Below are 17,921 nucleotides of genomic sequence, written 5' to 3' on the forward strand. Positions count from 1 at the left end.
GAAACTGTATTAGAAAAAAGGCTGTTTTTTTCTCTGCATAGCTCATTTAATGAACCTCTGTGCCTCAGGGTAAGGGAATGTACAGTATTTGAGCAGATAATCTATGTGACGTAACAAATTAACCTCTGAAAAGAACCTCAATAGTTATGCAAAGCTCTATCTTGCTTTCTTTCGAGTAACTAAGCCCCACATCCTGAATAAAAACAAGTTTTTACTGTAAGATAGATAGCTAGTGTTCTGCTATTACACTTGGTACCAAAAAAAATGGTAATAAGAAGAAAGAAAAATAATGTTTTTACCTTAGTAGGACACCATTCCAAAAGATGTCTGAAGGAATGGGAAGGGTAATTCTACCGTCCTGCCTCCAAAAAGAAAGTTTTTATGGATCAAATTTGTCTTTTACTATAGATTTTACCCCTATTACCATATTGGCAGGGAGGGGAGGAACCATAATTAGCAGTAGTCACTAAGTGGCAGGTTTGTGTTTTGATCTAACTAAAGCACTTAAAAAGATTTTTTGCTGGGGATGGACTGATGTCTTGAAGATGAGGTGAGGTCACAGAGTTCCCTAGTGCCTGCCTGGGCTGATAGTGGCCCAAAATTTTGTAAACAAGCAGGCCTCAGGATTTCTAAAAAAGCAGCTACATTATTTGTTTACCAACTTTTAGGACTGCATTAAGACTCTTACATCCTGGGTAAGTGATTTCATGAAGGCAGTTTGAGTAGCGAGGGGACTCTCATTACAGCTTTTGGTTCAGGGCAGTCCAGCCAAAAATAGGCAAGAAAGGAAAACAATGCTGATATCTGAGTGAAAGCATACTGTAAAATACAGAGCCATTCTTGTTCAGCCCCTTTCTGTACCACAAAGAATTTCCAAAGAGAAAAGTTATATGCTCTCGGGTTGGTGTAATTATTTCATTATATTCTATTAACTCGCAGGGACATGAAAGTCTTTGGGACTTTCTTTTGGTTGCATGTATCAAAAAATAGTAGACATTCTAATTGTTCTGTTTAACTTTTGAAAGTATTCCTGTGATAACTTCTTGATGAGGGCACAGAATAAAATGACCATTTCGTACCATGGTAAACCAAGTAATGCAAGAGAAGGAAATAAACACAAACTCGTGCCCCTTTCTCAAAATACCAAATGGGAGATCCTGCAATCTGCTGGAAAAAAAAAAAAAAAAAAAAAAAAAAAAAAAAAAAAAATCAGCTTTGGAGCAATGTACATTCTAGGGGACAATACAGAGCACAGTGCTTACATTAGAAATCAAAATCTACCAAAATGCAGCATGTTTCAGACCTGTGCTTGAGAGTATTATATTATTCACATTAATCCAAAAGCTAAGGAGTGATCTGAATACCAGGAGATCTAAACCATACCCCCCCCCCCACAAAAAAAAAATAATAAATAAATAAATACATAATCACTTAAATAGAGGTCAAAAAGAGACATAGGTTTATCAACCTCTTAGCTTCCAGTTTTAAGCTTGTACTTGTATTCAGCACATGAGTAACCCCATAGAATGCAAGCCTTCGCAGGACAGGTTTTTAAAAGTCACACAACAGCAGTAAATAACAGCTGTGGGGAAGCTGAGGAGTGGGAGAGGAGCTGGACTTCGACCTTGTCACTCCTTCGAGAATGATTGTTCCCCGTTCTGACCTTGAACGAGTATGATTTTCTGAAGGGAGAAATTCCATGTTTGTGGTGAAAAAGGAAACATTTCTCTGGCAGATTATTTTGTTAATAGCAGCTGTCTGAAACTGCTCAGATACTTGGAATGTCCCACTAAGTCCCAACAGAGCAGGCTTAAAGGGCAGAGGACAGGTGAGGAGGTGGTTAGATGTGTGTATCAATGCCATTTCTGATGTGGCTGTCTTCTTCAAGGATTTGCATATTTGCTCTCTCTGATCTCTAATTAGACCTGGAACCAGCACTCCAAATGCAAACACGCCTTTGCTGAGGACTGGAATCTGTACTTGGACGGAGTCAAATGTTGCCCCGCAGTCTCACCTCGATTATACACATACACATGCAAGTGCAATTACAATGTAGAACAAATCTCATTGGAGGGAGAATTTCTTAATTTGTGCTGCTGCCTAAACAATCACCGAGCGAACACACTAAGGTCTTTTCAGCTCAGCTGGAATCAACTTAGAGGGCAAGTAATGAATCTAATTGTAACGCTAGTTTCCATGTCAGCAAAATAACAGATGTACAGTATAACGGAGGAGGGGAAACTTGGTTTTTGTTTGTTGAGCAGGTGCTACATTAACTATCACATGGAAGTTTCTAAAGTGCATTTGGAGCCAGTTGGAATGGAGCCAAAAGCACAGCCTCCATGTCGTCCTCTGGACATCCAGCTGTGCAGCTGCATAAGCCCCTAGAAGCAGCTGCAGCAGTGAAGACAGTGACACCTTGTCACTTCTCCCTCAGCCATTTCTAACATCCCACCAGAAACACCAAGTAAATAAAACACCCAGGAACTGCCCTCCCCCAGCTATGTATAATGCAACCCAGCTGCCAGATATGCCTGTCAGAGCATGCTAGGCAGGCCGGGGGGACAGCAAGTTACCCAGGGCCTCCAGCGATTACTGCGCTCAGCACATCAGGGGATGGAAATAAGTCTGCACATGTGCTAAAAGGACTTTTGGGAAGGATCAGTGGGTCTGTATAGGTGACACAGTGATAAGCTGTGCTGTAAAGAAATGATTTGACATGCCAGGCAACTGCAATCCTGCTGGAAACCAGGGTCTGTTTAATAGCAGTGCATAGAAAACGGAGCCTGCAATTAGGCTGAAGCTGTCATCAACAGGCAGAAAGAGGCTTAGCGCTGTTACAGGAGCAGAGGTGGTTATCAGGGGCAGTCTGTCTTCTCTGAACAATTTCTCCATGGCCGAAAAACCTAGAAGCTCGTATTTGCATTTGGCACAAAGCTCTTCACCTAAACCGTGCTAACGATGTGAATGAGGGGGAAGTCCACAATATGGGAATGCATAACACAGATTCACAGTGTTCAAATGAAACGTGACTGCAAAATAACCTGGAAACGGAGTGCTGGCCTCAGAAATTTAAAAGGTTACAGGGCTATACATAAGCTAAAGAGGAAAGGAAAGCTATAGGTACACACGACAACATTATTCACAAACACGCTTCTTCTGAGTGTCAGTTCACTTGCAACAGTTGAAAAAAGGCTAGGTAAGTGTTTTAAAACAAATGCAAAAATACGTTCAAACATTTACATGCAAAAGGCATTCAGAAAACTTAGTGGAAGAAAGACAACCTGTGTGATGTTGATGTAAGGGTAATACTGTACAGAAATGTAGTGTGCAGTTCTGCAGAGTGCTGTATTTTAAGCAATGAAAGTAAGTTCAATTTATTGGCAAGTATAAGGAACACCTATACACCTCTAGATTAAGTTATATATTGATATTGAAATACATAATTACAGCTGTGCTAGTGACTGAGCAAAATGGGAGATAACGAGTAGACCAGGTGTTATTACAGAGTCTGATGCAGAAATTATTTTGAGGGGGAGTCTATAACCAAGTGCTTATTGAAGCAAGTAATAAGAGTTTATTATCCTTATTTTAGTAGGAAATAGTGCCCAGGATCTGATTTGCTCTGCAATACTGTATTCAGCATGCTCAGATTCACAGATTCAATGTTTGCTAGCCCCCTTCTCCCTCCCCTCCACCCAATAAATAAATAAATAAATAAATGAGCCTTGTAGTGGCTTACTTCAGAAAAAGGAATCACTAAAAATTAAGACAATTGTTAAATTAAAAAGAAGCCGCTAAAAGGATAAAAATGCTTACAGCTGCCATGGAGACAGTTTTATAAAATAAAAGTGAGCTGTTCAGAGGAAATGTATACCACAATCAAGACTAAAAATCTTAAGAAAAGTTAGCAAAATTAAAAGAGTGAGAAGAAACTATTAAAAGCATCATGTCTTTCAAAAATAAAACTTTGTAGAAGAAACCAAAAACTAAGAGCAAAAAGGCTGGTACAGCGTATGAAAAGGTGTCAAATGAGATTTGGAGAGAGAGCTTACTAGTCACATAAAAGCTGTATATTTCTAAAAAGAGAAAACAGGAAGCAAGTGATCTTTCAGAGTTCAGAGGTGACTGAAGTACACTAAGAGTACTCTAAAAACGCCATAAAATAAAATATAAATGATTGATTTGCATCAATATTTACTGCAGTGAAGTTTGCAAGGTTTCTGCTAGAGGGAAGTTTGAAAAAGTGATTTAAAAAAAAGTATCAACTAAGAAACTATTTATAGTATTGTTCAAATGGTCCTAAAAATTCTCAGATACAAATGTCCTGGCTGTTACCTGAGACGCATATCTTTGTTGCTCAGCTTGGTCATTCTGCTTGAGAGGCTTTGTTTTCAGCATTTTGTTTTGCTTTAAGACTTTGACGGAGGCTTTAAAGAAGCGAAATGACAAATAAGAGTGACTTCAGTATCAGGCAAATTGGCCAATTAAATTAAGAGCAACATTTGATTCAATAACATGGTAGGAGCACTTAATCCATCTGTTGTAAAAGGAAGTTACACTGGACAGATCTGTTGCAGATATCTGAAGATGTAAAACGAAAGTTGCTGTCAGGACACAGCAGGGGCTGCGGTTCCCTAGGGCCAGGAGCAGTGGGGACCCCCAGGGCAGGGCCTGGCATCAGGGCCCATGCCAGTGACCCAGCCAGGGGCAGTCCCAAACCAGGCTCTTCCCTGGGGACAAGGACGGGCCGAGGCTGGGACATAGGCCCACGTGTGGGCCTTGGCCAGTGACGATAGCTGGGCAGGACCGTGGGGAACTGGAGCCCCTGCTGCGGCCTCACCGAGGCAGGGGCTGATGGCTCTGGGGCTGACATGGAGTTCTGGGCCCTGGGCTAGTGGGGGAGCACCGACGGGATGGGAGGGACAGGCAGGCCTGGGAGTGCCCATGGGGCGTGGGCAGCTGTGCTGAAGGTTCCCAAAGGGTTTCCCTTTGGCAGATTTCTTCATCATCTGTTTAAAAAAATAATAATAAAACATAAAAAATCATAATTCACTAAGAAAGAACACTAGGAAAAATAAATGGTGAGGGTTTTCGTAAGAGATGGAGTTTGGCAGTGGTGTAGTTTGTGCCCATGGACTGTGTTGGAAACTGTGTTCATATATGTTCACTGTGTTCATATATGTTCATTATGTTCATAAACTACATAGAAATGGTGAGAACAGATGTGGAAAAGCTTGTTAATGATAAAGTAATTCATGGTATTCAAAAATAACACTGTGAGTGTTTGTAACCTTACTCTCTGCACAACCATACTGTTGTGACACCAAACTGTACAGTGTGACTGGACAATAAAACAACAGATAAAATTCAGTGTTCATAAATGCAAAGGGATGGCAGGTTGAAAAAAGCACACTGCTTGGAGACAATATCCAGGTCCAAATGTGCTATCCCTGCTTGAGAATGAAGTCTGAAAAGCCCTATTGAAAGCTCTTTGAAAAAGTCAGTCAGATTCTGAACAGAACTATGAAATCCCCAGGAAAGGGATAAAGGAGAAAGTATAAAATAACATCTTTTCGGTGTATGGATTCATGGCTTATAGAAATTTCACATACTGTGTGCAGTCCTGTTTAGTCTATCATAAACAGCTATTAAACCTAGAGTAAGTACAAAAAAATGACAGTTTGAAAACAACATGCAGAAGTGTCATGTGGTTTCTGTCTGAAGAAAAGTTAAACAGGCTGAAACTCTTCAGCTTTGCAAAGTCGTCAGAGCTTCATAAAATATGAATAGTCTAGAGAAAATTAATTCAGAATGATTACTCACAATTTTTCATAAAACATGAACTAGGAGAAACCTAATGAATTCAGGCAGCAGGTTTAAACAAGCACAAACCCTTTATTTTTACATTTTAGAAGATTATACATGTATTACAGTACTCATTGCCACAAGGTGTTTGAATGTCAATAGTGTAAAACAGGCTGCTATTAGACATGCTATTGCTATTAGATGCTATTAGACAAATTCATGGAAATGTGCATTATTAAACATGAAAGTATGGTGTAATTTCCTGCTTAGGAAGTCCAAAACACAGATTGCAAGAAGATAGGAGAATGTAATGTGATAAGGTGTGCAATAAATAATATGTAGTTATTATATCTATACATATAAAATTATATGCTATTACACTGTCTCTCTGAGATTGCAGTAAAGTAAACTGTGAGGGCCCATGCCCAGATAGACATTGGAATGATTTGCAATAATATTTGTATAGTTTTCCTAACCTGAGATGGTGATTCCACCTGTTGCATCTTCCCAATTATTATTGTTGAAATGTGTCTCTTTCTTCCTCAGACCCTCAAGTATTTTTTCTCATTTAAAGTGGCCCCACACCTCTCCTGGTAGTACTCCTGATATTTTGTAGGTAAAACTAAGCTATTACTAGTATCACTTTGCATACCTGGAATTTAATTAATACGTAGTAATGAAAAGGAAAAACAGTTGTCCATATTATGAAATGACATGTTCCTGAGTCCACTAAGGTGAGAGGGATCAATTGGTAGCACTTGAGGCTGAAGCTTCAAATGTGCTTTATTTATTTTTTTTTAATTTTTTTTTTTTTAGACGAAGTCATTTTCACTGTGGTCAGTTCCTTGACAAAGCTCATGGCCCAGCCACGTGGTCATTAGCACTGATATAAAGTTGTTTGCAGAAATATGTGGCCAAGGCGAGAAGGGGAAGACAGGCCATCAACCTCCATTTAGATCAGTAAGACAGCTTTGAGAAGAAAACAGGAAAATATAAGCAGAGTGATTTATTTATTTATTTATTTATTTATTTATTTATTTATTTATTTTGAACTGAGCAATAGGGAACTTCTACCTTTCTAATCACGTCATCATAGAAAACTGTTAAACAGGCATGCAAAAAAGGCAAGGCTTCCTGCTGCAGGAATGAAGACCAAACCAGCTGCCCCCTGGCAGGCAGTGTCATCTTTGTGGGAGATATAAAACGTGCTACAAGATAATGTGGAGCATCATGTGCCTTCTCCAAAAATGAATTTAGTCACTCATGTGGCTAGACTTCACTGCCTCAGCTAGCCATAACCTATGCTTCTTCTAATGCACCTTAGTGACCACCCTATTTGACATGTTGCCCCTCAAATTATTCAAACAAGCACCTTTTAATCTAGTCCTTAAAGCACTTTGAATGAATAGCAATGACAAACTGTTAACTAATGAGAAAGGTTAGTTTGACCCACACAGTGTTAATTAAGCATTCCTAAAGATACAAATCCAGCTTTCATTACATCATACTGATATTTAATGCTCTGTGATACAGTGAAGAACATTCTCTTATTTCAAAATCCCTGCTAAAAGCAGAGAGGGAAATTACCTTCCTGCCACCTACTCTTACAGTCTGCCAAGTAGGACTATAAAATAATAAATATAACGTAAAAAGATGCAAGCATTAGACCTTTGCTCTCATATACACACATCAATAAAATAACTGCAAAGCAAAGCAGGTGGGCAGCTGTACTTTCAAGTGCAGCTCTGAAGCCTCTAAAATACAGTAATTACCTCCCCTTGACACACTGACATACGTATCCACCAAGCTGCTAGACATCCATCACTGAGCAATACACAACTAGTGCCTGCGTGGCAGATTGGACTTTGCCTGTCAGTTGGAGCTTTGCCTCTCCTGGTGTGCTCAATCTGCATCACAGTGCCCTGCAAGGATTATTCTTCTAGAAAAGGATGTCAGAAGCATGGACAGGCTTTCTAGTATGGCTAGTGGTAATGTCTGTTCAACATTCAGTGTATGAAAGTGCCTGCATTTACACTGCATGCTCTAAGTGGGGCTATCAAAGCTGCAATAACTTCTGTCATCATCTTGGGTCTGTTTTGTGTTCTTCCTTGCAGCCTTATAGCAGGTCACATACCATCCTGTACCTTATCAATAAAGAATGCATGCTTATAGTCCTCACTGAAGTAGCCAGCAGGGTTTACCATGACATCTGCCTCTACACCAGACAAAGACCTTTAATTTCCCCATTTCTTTTAGCAACACAGACCAGGGGTGCATCTCTTGATGCAAAAGCTGTTGGCAAACAAACCCCCAGCTTTGCATGTTTCATCTCACAGCAAGTGTCACTCTGATGAGCTGCTCTCCCCATTCAGATCCTGAGACAGGATGTCTCTTGGAGTCCAAGCCATAAGATAGTGCCTTCAATTTACAAGATGTAGCATTCCCTGAACTCTCACTACCTAAGAAGCTGAGGAACCCAGAATATAGTAAAAGAGGGTGAAATGTCTAAGCAGTAGGCAAATGGCCCAGCATGGGTTTTAGGTGTGCCCCATGTTTGGTACTTTGGCCCCTTATAGTCACTAGAAAGAGAAAAAAGTGCCCCAGAAATTGACTGACAAGGACAAAAACACCTTTGCTTTAAAGGCAGTAGGTATACACAGGGTTGCTGCAGATCACCTTATTGAACTAGAAGGCAAGCCAGGTCTTCAGGAATTGGAAGTCTCACTCACTTCAGTCTAAACACACGCCTAAAGAAAACATCAGCTTTATTTATGCTGTAAATGTTGGATGAAGTCATTCCTAATAACTTAGCCATATGCTTATTGCCATAATGGGAGCCCCCTTCTTACTCCAGTATCCCCTCCTTATCAGAGGTGAATGATCAACTTTTTATCTCCAACTAGTACAGGCAGCCATACATTAAATTTCATATGCATGTTTCAGTCTGAGAAGGTGAAGTGCTACATAGTGCAGTCACCTGAGGAAACCACTAGCACAATGCAGAAGCTCACTGAAGATTTGTACTGATGAAATCTGGAAGATGCATTCACTCTCCTTTCAAAAACATCAGGGGATAACATGATCAAAGGAAGAATGCTCCTTAAGCTGTTTATCTTTGCAAAGAATGGCCTGATGACGTTTAATGGGATGATTAGGCATAGCTATGGTTTAACACATATTTAAAAGATTATTTCCATGATTAACTAGTTGACAGAAAGCCAGTGTCTAATGACAATAGAAAAGGAATTTTATCAGTGCCTTCCAAAAGATGATTTGCATTTATGGTCCTGATATTCAGCTCTTTAATTGGGTTATTTCCTTGTGGTGTCTCAGAAACAGAATTGCTGGTTACTTTAAAATTGGACCTTCAAAATGACATCAGAAAGGATCTCTTTTCAGATGGACTAACAGAATCAGCAGTCCAAATACATGAATCCAGTTAACAGGGGGGCTATGGATTCTCACATCAATTCACATATGCCTTTTTGGGACAGAGGAGAGAAGGGAATGATAAAGATGACAAAAATACACTTCTGTTGAAGCATACATCTGTATGGAGACTTGAGATATTAGGCCATGCCTTCAGTGCTTGAATCCAGACCACTAAAATGATGAACTGCTACATTCATGTTTATTAAAGGTAAGAACATCCAAAGGACTGGCATGTATTGGGTATTAAGCCAAAGACTATGCTGTGGTACAATTTTTTTTTTTCCTCTTCCACATGAAGTACTGAAGTATCTTTGATTAAGTGTAAGAACATTGAAGGGGTCAGCTTCCAACTCAGATCAAGCATACAGACTTTATTATTACTCCCAATTTACATAACATAAATGATCAGACTTACAGTGTAGGGAAAAAAAAAAAAAAAAAAAAAAAAAAAAAAAAAAAAAAAAGAGCTGTGTAGCCCTATTAGAGCCACTTTCTTGCATTCTGGGAAACAGAGGACTCTGTTTCTGAAGACAGCCTTCATGGTTCCTTTAATAGATCTCAAGTATTGTTTAGCTGGAGATGGCAGATTCTCTGATATGATGAAGGGGCAGGGGAATTGTGTCCTTCCCAGCAAAATACTTCATCTGTTCCTGTGTGTAGGTTTTCTCAGAAGACAAGGAAAAGCCCAGAATTTGGCATATGTTTTCTTATTTGCACAGAACTGAAATAAATGAGCTCATAATGAACAATGTGCCAGCAAACATATTATTTACACAAAAACACACAGCAGAATACCTGCTTAATCAGAAGTACACCTGCAGCTTTAATTATATGAAAGTGATGTAAACAAAGAGCAATATAAGCACCACATTTCTGCCTCTTTATTTTAAACCTCATGATTCATTTCAGTCTTAAAGAGGCTTTCAGATCCAGAAGTTAATTCTAAGGTTGGCTGTAGAGGTTGGACTGATTCTAAGCTCTAAGCTGAGTGAGGAAGCCAAAAATATACTTAATATACTTCTTCTCAGCTGATGGCCTCCCATACAGAGGACAAATATCTACAGAGTTGTTCCTGACTTTTGACTTCTCTGTGATTTTTGGCAGACCGTTATTTTAAATGCTGTATTAAGTGTCAAAAGTGATACCTACTGTTGCCTCAGAGGTTAAAGATGTTTAAAGAATTACCTTGATATACAACAAAACTAACAAAGCAGGGAGAGAGTGACTTTCTGTAAGTACCACTACAGAATTTCATTAAAACTGAGAACAGTTATATCATTAAAACTGTATTTCCTCTTGGGTTTTAGCTTCCAATTTCCATAGCCCTTATCCTGCCTATTTTCCTGCAAAGTTAAGAAATAGTGTCCTTTTTTGTTTTTTATATATAGCTTATAAGAACATATACAACCTCTTCCCTAGAAAATAAAACTTTGATAGTAATTAAGTTCAAATAACATGCTGTAGATACAAAATAGCAGCTTCAGCACTCAGAGGGTGTTATAATGCAGCTATTACATTAATCCACATATCACATTTGTTATCATTCATAAAAGGTAACTAACTTTCAATTCATCCTCTTTTGTGGCTAACAATGTTAGTTAGGTTTACTGAGAAAACATTTTTTTCCTGTGAAAGTTTGTTAGTTTTCCAAAAATACATTCTAAATTGGGACCAAAAAGTCAAAAAAAAACTCAAAAACTGGTATTTTCTAAAGATGATCAAAATAAATATCTACTGAAAACTTTCTACCTTGAGTTGACTTCTAATCAAAAATGTTCATGAAATAAGAAAATTAAAACCACAGCTGCTAATGCCAGGTTTGTGACAATTTTATACCTTTGTTTGAGGGGAGAAAATCAGTTTGAGGAAAAAAAAAAATAGCTAGAGAAGCTATTTCCAAACTGTCTTGGCTTGGAAAGAATGGGAGGGGCAAACCCTCTCATTTGCACTTGTGGACTCCAAAAAAAAAAAAAAACCAGCGCACTCCAAAACCAGTGACAGCCCAGGACTTGGATGAATGCCATCCAGAAGTCAGTACTCCAATCTCTTCTCACAGTGTCTGCACTGAGCTGGCTGTGAAGACCTTACAGTGGTATGGAGCAACAGCTACTGTGTGGATGGAGAGTCCAGGGAAGCTAATGAGCCACACAATGACTGACATGGGGACGCACTGATGTACTGAGCTACACTACTGGAAGAAAGGAAGGAATATTCCAGTCTTTTTATTTTCCCTGTAAAGTCCATGTTTGCCTTGCCTATAATTTGGACCTGAGTCACCCCTACTCAAGCTTGTAAAGTTTTGGTTTTCTCTACCAATTGTAGGTTTTGCAAAATGCAATATGAAGATGATTTGAAGCGACTACTGACAGTTTATAAACTCACACTAAGGACAGTTTTGAAATCATATGAAATATAAATTAAAATATTTTTACAAGGTTTCCCCCAGACCCCTATAAATACTGATATTTTCAGTCTATGAGACTCATATCTTAAAGTCCTCTCCTTCACTATTTTTCTCTGTAAGGAAGGTACTTGAAAACCAAAGAACAAATGGTTGAAGACATAAATGTGTACTAGAACCAAAGCAGATCACAGTTTGATAACATTTCCCTCATCACCCATCTATTTTTGAGAATGTTTAATGAACATCTTTGGAGGGTTGGAAGATTACTTTCTTATTTCCTTCTTTCTTTCCTTTTTTCTTTTTTCTTTTTCCTTTCTTTTCTTTTTTCTTCCTTCCTTCCTGCCTTCCCTTTTCCTTTCTTTTTTTTTTTTTTTTTCTCTCTCTTCCCCCTTTTCTCTTCCTCTCCTTCTCTTCTTTTCTCCCTTCTCCTGCTCTTTCCCTCATCCCAAAAGAACCAGCAAAACAGATTAACTTCGGAGATATTTTTTTTTCCCTTCTGGTACTCAGGTAGCTTCATCCATGTCAATGAATGTTATTTACCCTGATGGAAACCCCTTCCCTAGAGTCAGTAAACCCACTTCCTGAGTTTGGTAGAGAACATAGAGCAGTATCTGAATGGGAAGATTAGACTACTCTCTTTCCTACACACTTGCCTACGCATGTGCAGCCTGGATTTCATATTGGTTCACATAAGCACAAGCTGGTGCCCCCAGAGCTGTGGCACTTGGTACCAGTTTATTCCTCCATAAGGCATCTCTCAAAATGGACATAGTGCTGGCATTGCTTTTCCTATGGACAGAATCTCCTGGGCAGTTTTTACCAACTGACCACAGAAGTTTTCAGGATCACTTTTGTTGGGAAGGGAATAGGATGAGAGTTTGGGGAGTTGGAGGCAATTTTCATGTCCTCCTAATACTAATCACTGTGTCAAGGTGGAACAGTCGATACTTGATATTGTTTGTGCTAGTTATTTTATTTCACGTGAGACTCAGATTCAAAAGCTGTCAACAAAGAAAATCTTCAGCTCTTCTAAAACTATCTGGCACTTTTTTTTTCAATGTCCTCTTCTTCAGACACAACCACAGTGTCCTTATTTGGGCAAAATTCCTTCTATTGTTGTCAGCAAGGGAGTAAGAGACCAGGACCAAACCTTCTGCTAAGATGGTGGCTTCCCCTATGAATGGCAATTATTGAATGTCTAAGGCTATTCTTTTTCAGCTAGAGCTTCTGACAGACTTGTGGTGGCATTTTAAAGTTGGATGCCTGAGCTGTTCACTCCCTCAGCTTTCCACCCCAGCCCTGCAGGGGACATAGCTAGCCTCAGGACAACATCGTCTGAGCTGATCATAACTCGGCTCCTGTTTTCAACTGGTCACGTAAGGTAAAAAAGCTCTGATTTCAGTTTATCTTAGTGTGCTGTACAAATCAATGTGGCAATTCAGATGCTGCTTCATAGGAGATCTCTAACTCGTGGACAACACCATCCAGAAGACAGGCAAGGCAGACAGCTAGAGGCTGTCTTCAGACATCTGATTTTAATTTACTGCAGTGAGTCAGGCAGAGTTCTTATTTCCATGTACTTGCACTTGGGAGTAGGTTGGATTTCCAAAAAAACTAAGTGGTTCAGGAGCATAAATACTGTAAAAAATTAATTACACTAGTGAGCCTAAGTCATTTTGGGACAGCTGAGAATTTCACTGATCACAGTAAGAACACTTCTAATATACTTCTACATTTGTCTGCCAGCATAGGATGCTCTGTTTTATTTATGTTTCATTTAATATGTAAAAAACACATGATATTTCATGTTGGCAAGAGAGTTAGTGCATGTATGTAATAGGAAGCATCATGGTAAAATCACTATTGGGACGTCTTCATCTTTTCTAGAGAGGAAAGGCAGGATATCCCAAATAAGTGACATATATATTCAGATTCTTCCTCATGATGAAAAACATCAGCTGACTTTCACACAGAGGCAAATCCAACCCTAATTTAACCTCAGAGAAATCAACAGTGGTATTAGCAGGACTGAATTTCGTTGTTAATATCTCAGTGCAAATATATTTGCAGGACATGTGCACACTGTGTAACCACAAGTCCACACTTTTAGTCTGTGACAAATAAGGTTAGCATATTGAAAGAAAAAAAAAAATGAAGAAGCTGCAAAAAAAAAACACATCCTATATTGAAAGAAAGTCCTGAAATCCATTACATTGTCAACTAGGAAACATAGAGAGCAACTCGTTTAAAAGGGTCAAGTAATGAACTGATTTCCCCCACCTCTGAGCACTTAGAGAAAGACAACAAAATTATCACAACACAGACACCAGCAAAACAATAAGGATTTTTACTTTTTTTTACACTAATGTGCATTAGTTTTAAGCTCAAAACTTTGCTGTACTCCATAGCAACACAGAACTCTTCTAAATACCCCAGCAACTGCCTTTTAATCTTAGGGCAAAATAGAAAGGAAGAGACACATACATGGACCTTAACATTAATGTTTGAACCCTTCCCTCTATCTTTCCACTGCTTGCCTTTTTTCCAGTGTGTGGTCCATGACACAAATTCACTTCATTGTTAGATCAAAGAAGGCATTTTAGCCTACACCCCACAGGCATGTAGTTCACAGACAAATTATTCCCAGTTTCCACTTCTATACTTCAAATGTGTTAAGAATACAGCATGAAAGCTAAAGATAGTTCATTGTGTATGCTGTATAAATACAAATAATGAGGGCTCCTTCATTTAGCCTTCTCTAAATCTCAAGCTTTTTATAGCAGATAAATGGTTTGGTCTTCTCGTGAAGTTTATCAGCCTTGACAAGACTGAAGAGAAATTCATTCTGATTAAATGTCTGTAAGGGATCCTTGGTAAAGTGAGTCCAGTGGTGTTCTGCTCATTTCCTACTGAACTGTAGCTGACCTCTCCCTACCCCTTTGCAATGTGCAAAATTGGCAACCTTTAAAAAACCAGTTCCCCTAAGTCAAAGCAGAGATTTGTCAAACAAACAGTCTGATCTACAGAAAGGATTTTAGTGTCAGGTCCTCTAACACTCTCAGGGGGAGAATGAGCCTGTAGAATGGAATTCCTCACCTTGCACAGCAAGCAAGAGAGAGGTCCTCCCATTCCAACACAACACTTTAAATTCAGTTGTCCCTGTGACCTTTGGAGAAGAGATTTGAAAGCTGCATTGGTCTTAAAAGGGGACATAATCCATATGAATCTCAAACTCTACAGAAAAACTTAAAACACTTTGGGTATTAATCTAATCTAGAGGAGTTGTTCAGTATTGCCGTCTGGATTTGAGTCACCTTTGGCTCCCTTCACAGTCAATGGAGAGAACACAGGATTTCTAGTTTCATATTCGTCTCATACTAACAGAGAGGTGTGAAATAAATCATGTGGATCATGACCTTAAAGTGACTTTTTGTCTTCACACAGCAATAAAAGCAGCAAAGGGTGATGACTTAAGAAGGAGACATCTGCCTGTAAATGCCCACAACTTTTTTTTCTTTTTTTTTTCTTTTTTTTTTTTTCAGCCCCAAACAGTAGCAGAATTTCATTCTTGGTAAAAGGGTGAGCAGAAGGCTTGATTTCTATGGTCTGTATTACCAGGGCACAAACTCCCAGTAATGAACCAATATGCTCCAGCTCTTAGGTAAAGAAACTTCCCGAGGAGATAAGGGAATTTTGCAATTCTGCCCATGAGAGCTCCATGGTGGTAGGTTTACATTACCACACCATAAAATACCACAATGCCTTATAAAATGGTGAAAAATAGAAAACTGACAGTATAATAAACAACAACATCCCTAGAGAGGTGATCATTTTCAGTTGTTATCAATCTGCTAAGGATTTATGATGTTCTGTTTTATTGCATCTTTTTTTTTTTTTTTTTTTTTTTTTTTTTTCAGATCACTCCCAGGCAAGGGTACAGCCTAACAATAGAGGGCTGGATTGACAGCTACTCAAAAACCTACACAAACAATGCAGGGTCACATTAGCAGAATCATAATATTTCCTTCTTCTTTTATATCTTCCATGTTATTTATTCAAGGAAATATTGACCACAAAACAGACAGGGCGTGCTCAGTCCCTTTGCTTTATATTGTATATGACATAGTTCACATCCAGCTCTCACCACAGACTAAGCACAGACCAACTGTCGTCCCTCAGCATTTCTTCTTGTGAACGGTTCTTAGAAGCTGTGTTGGGACCACCAAAGTCAATAGTCATATTGCAGGAATAGGACTGTAAAATCAGTGCAAAAAGAGTAAGCAAAATCCCCCATTGTATGCCAGCTTATTTGTTGTGCCTTGCCAATCAGTCAAGAGGGATTTATGCATTGCTGATGAAGAGCAGCCTTAGCTAGTAAATCTGGCATAATATGAATAAGCATCTGTTTATAGCTAGAAAGAAAAGCCAAAATGTTTCCTAATAGCAACTCCTTTAAAAACATTCCCATTTCATTTTAAACCAGACAGAACCATAAATTTCTTCTTTGTACCTAAAAACTCTGCTTCTAGTAGATAGATGTCGTAATGGCTTTCATTAGTTGATACAACTTAAGCATGACAGTTATATGAGGTCTTGAACATTTACTTAAATATTGCCGTATACTTATAGGACCACAAAGCAGTCTGCTCTGAAGCCCTGCCTGCAGCAAGATAGATGAAATGACAAACAGCTATTCCATGTTTTCACTTCTGCCTGCATCTACCTTCCACAAAATCATTACGTAGAAGAAAATGTACTACAGAAGTCTACACACAAGTTCATTGACATGAATATCTACAAGTCCTTCTCCAGATTGCAGCAACATAATACTTTTCACATAGTTGTCTTTCCACAGTGCACCTTTATACACACCTTGCAGATTGTGAAACAAGGCACAGTGAAATGCAGCTAAATGATTTGTCTAAGGTCAAACAGGAAATGTGTGACAAAGACAGGAGCTGACCTGTTGATTCCCGAATCTCATTCTAGCACCTATCATCAGGTCTAACTCTGGTGTCTTACAGTGCCCCTAATATAATATTTAAGCCTTGATCTTTTAATTCCTAGTGGGTGAAAAGCAATACATACCATTATTTCTATTTTTGAAATGCAAGAACAGAAGAGGTAACCTTGTGCAGAAGGTAAATATTTCAAAGGTCTGATCATAAGGTCTCTCCATCACTGGAGAAATTATGAGGCTGGGGCTCAGCATTAGCTGTACGTCTGACAGTGAAAAAAAAAAATAAAGAAAAAAAAATCCATACACAGCAAGGACACTATTTTGGAGCCTGGTGGTATCTATTCCTGATTCACATCTATCTTGTTCATGTCACTCAGCTCGCTGACAAATATAAACAGTGATCATCTGCTAACAGTTAGCTGTCTAGACATAGTGTGCTCTTCATTAGCTAATTGTTCACACCTCTTCCCATAGGCTGCAAGATGGTAACAGAAATAGAGGCAGAATGTGTATCTGTGAAGCACAACCAATGCAGTAAATGAACGGCAGGCTTTTTACACTTTACCTGGCAGCTAGCTCAGCAGCTGGGTAGCCTTCATCAGAACCTCTGAAATTCATCACTTCTGAGACTTACACTAGCGTCTGTGTCTTCACGGTTTCTGCTCTCGCTTCATGTATGTGGAATTTGCTGGGCTCAGATACCTAAGGAATCCTACCAAGTAGATAACTTGTTTGCTTTTGGGGGTAAAAGGGTAAAAGAGGATCATAGAGGAACAAAGTTGTGAAGACACTTTAAGACTTAGTAGCTTAAGCTAAATGCGTTAAGAAGGTGTGCCCATAGCTTTGTACTTATCCAAATGCTGGATGGATGTCGTAATCTAACATTAATATTATTCTTTTTTTTTTTTTTTCTTTTCCTGGAAATTAAGGAAATATGGTATAAATCTAGCTCCTCTGAAGCATTACTGATTCAAGAACACAATCTACAAATTTATTTCTCTTTATACCTGGGGTTAGCTGTACTCAGTGGATTATGACTGTAGTTGTTCAGAAATGTCTCAGTGGAATAATTCATTTCATCAGAACAAAAGAATTTCATGGGAACATACCTGAGTGTAACAAGGAACTTGAATTTAAATCTCCTACAGCCTAACAGGGGATATAACTCCCAAGGTACTGATTTCCCTGGAGTAAGATTTTCTTACAGTTACCTGATAATTGTAAGAACTTCTGTTTATGTAACAATAAAAAGCATTTTGTTTATATAATCAAGTGTAGGGAACGCCTGACTGATAGCTCTGACTTACGGTCTCTGTT

Source organism: Aythya ferina (assembly GCF_964211825.1).
Source record: "Aythya ferina genome assembly, chromosome: 3".
Classification (NCBI taxonomy): domain Eukaryota; kingdom Metazoa; phylum Chordata; class Aves; order Anseriformes; family Anatidae; genus Aythya; species Aythya ferina.